Genomic DNA, 2,956 nt, shown 5'->3' with positions numbered 1-2,956 from the left:
AAATATAATAATTCAAATGAAATGAAATACTGAGAGTTATATCACTATATCTTAAGAGAAGACAACCTTCTTTTGTTTTTTTCAAATGGACTTTTGAAATTTTACTACAGCTTAAAGGTAATATGGATATTACATGTCAATATGCATACAACCACATTAAATTTTTAACAGAAGGTTGGAAAACAGAAGAAAAAATATCTAGATGACATGTATCAGTGTAAATTATGTAATTTTAAAACTGTCAGGTCATGTTTTAATTAAGTGAATCTGTAGGATAAGCAGAGGACTGCAATGTTTATTTGAACCACAAGGTTGGTGGTTCAAACTCCTTGGAAACCCTGTACAGGGAACCAAGTCAACTGCACTTAATAGTAACAACAAACACAAACCTTACAAATGGAAAAAAAAAAAAAATGTCAGCAGTACTACTGAGTAAGGTATGTCACAAGGATTTGTAATATAAATTGCTTTCGACTAATTATACATTATATTTCTTCAGAACCACAAACAGGTTTTCATCCTTCACTTACTTAGTGTCATTGTGTTTTACTTTAAACATCCTGGACTATTTTACATGGCAATAAACTATACATTCTTCTTTTTTTTCTATAATTCTGAGGATAGTTTACTATACCTATTCAATACCATTTTAATATCTTGAAAAATATTTTCATTTACCTTTTTTATTAACAAGAGAGAATTATTGTTTCTTTGGAGATAGTATTAAGCCGTTAAGGTAAGTTACTAGAGAATTACATCTTTCTCTTTCATTCTATACTTTGTTCCCTCCTCCATTCCACACTGAAAATTATGGGGCATCTCTATCAGTTTGTCATACTGCGGTGGCTTATGAGTTGCTGTGATTCTGGAAGCAATGCCATGGTTATATTAAATACCAGCAGGGTCACTCATGGTGGATAGGTTTTAGATGAGCTTCCAGGAAGAAGGAGAGATGAACTACTTCTAAATATTTAGTCACTGAAAACCTTATGAATAGCAGAGAAACACTGTCAAATATAGTTCCGGAAAATGAGCCCTTCAAGTTGGAAGGCACTCAAAATGCGACTGGGGAAGAGCTGCCAACTCAAAGCAGGGTTGACTGTGATGACACGAATGAAGTAAAGCCCCTGGGAATAGAGCCTATGGGACCTTCATTTGCTGGTGGGGCACAACTCAAAATGAAGAGAAACAGCTATAAAGCATCCATTAATAATCAGAACATGGAATGTACAAAGTATGAATCTAAGTAAATTGGACACTGTAAAAAATGAAATGGAATGCATAAACATCAATATTTTAGGTATTAGTGAGCTGAAATAGACTGGCATTGGCTATTTTGAATCTGACAACCACATGGTTTACTATCCCAGGAATGACAAATTGCAGATAAATAGTGTTGTATTCATTGTAAAAAAGAACATATCCAGATCAGTCATGAGGTACAATGCTATCTGTGGTGGGATAATATCCATGCACCTACAGGGAAGACCAGCTAATACCACTATGATTCAAATTTAGACACCAACCACTAAAGCCAATGAGAATGAAATAGAAGAATTCTACCAACTTCTTCAATCTGAAATTGATCAAACATGCAACCAAGATGTATTGATCATTACTGGTGATTACAATGCAAAGGTTGGGAACAAAGAGGAAGGAACAGTAGTTGGAAAATATGGCCTTCATGATAGGAATGATGCTGGAGATTGCATGGTAGAATTCTGCGAAGTCAATTCTTTGTTTATTTCAAGTACCTTCTTTAGACAGCATAAGAGACAATTATACACATGGACCTCACCAGATGGAATACACAAATCAAAATTGACTACATCTGCAGAAAGAGATGATAGCTCCATATCATCAGTCAAAACAAGGCCAGGGGAAGATTGTGGAACAGACCATCAAGTGTTCCTATGCAAATACAAACTGAAGCTGAAGAAAATGAAAACAAATCCATGAGACCCAAAATATAATCTTGAATATTTCCCACCAGAATTTAGAGATCATCTGAGGAGCAGACCTGATACATTAAACACTAAAGACCAAAGACCAGAACAGTTGTGGGATGACATCAAGAACATCATACAGTAAGAAGGCAAAAAGTCATTAAGAAGATAAGAAAGAAGGAAAAGATCAAGATGGATGTCAGAAGGGAAACTGAAATTTGATCTCCTGCATACAGATGCTAAAGCAAATGGAAGAAACGAGGAGGTACAAGAACTGAACAGAATGTTTGAAAGATCAGCTCAAGAAGACAAAGTCGAATATTACAATGAAATGTACAAAAATCTGGAATCAAAAAACTACAAAAGAAGAACATGCTCATCATTTCTCCAACTAGGAGAACTGAAGAAAAAATTCAGGTCTCGACTTTTGTTATTGAAGGATTCTCTGGGTAAATTATTGAATGATGCAGAAAGCATCAAAAGAAGATGGAAGGAAAACACAGCCACTGTACCAAAAGCTAGCATATGATCAAGAGCCAATGATAGTGAAAGAAGTCCAAGGTGCATTGAAGGAATTGGTGAAGAACAAGGCATCAGAAATTGGTGAAATAAAAATTGAAATATTTCAAGAAAGTGAAGCGGCACAGGATGCACTCACTCACCTGTGCCAAGAAATTTGGAAGACAACTACCTGGCCAACTGATTGGAAAAGATCCGTATTTGTACCCATTACAAAGAGGTGACCCAACGGAATGCGGAAATCATCGGACAATATCTTTGATATCCCATGCAAGTAAAGTTTTACTAAAGGTAATGCAGAAATGGCTGCAAGCATACATTGGCAGAGAACTTCCAGAGGTTCAAGCCGCTTTCAGATCAAGGGATCAAGGGATATCATTGCTGATGTCCAATGGATCTTGGCTGAAAGCAGAGAACACCAGAAAGATGTTTACTTTATTGACTATGCAAAGGCTTTTGATTGTGTTGATCATGACAATCCATGGTCAACA

This window comes from Chrysochloris asiatica, unplaced genomic scaffold (genome assembly GCF_000296735.1).
Source record: "Chrysochloris asiatica unplaced genomic scaffold, ChrAsi1.0 scaffold00011, whole genome shotgun sequence".
NCBI lineage: Eukaryota > Metazoa > Chordata > Mammalia > Afrosoricida > Chrysochloridae > Chrysochloris > Chrysochloris asiatica.
This window is presented reverse-complemented; position numbering follows the sequence as displayed.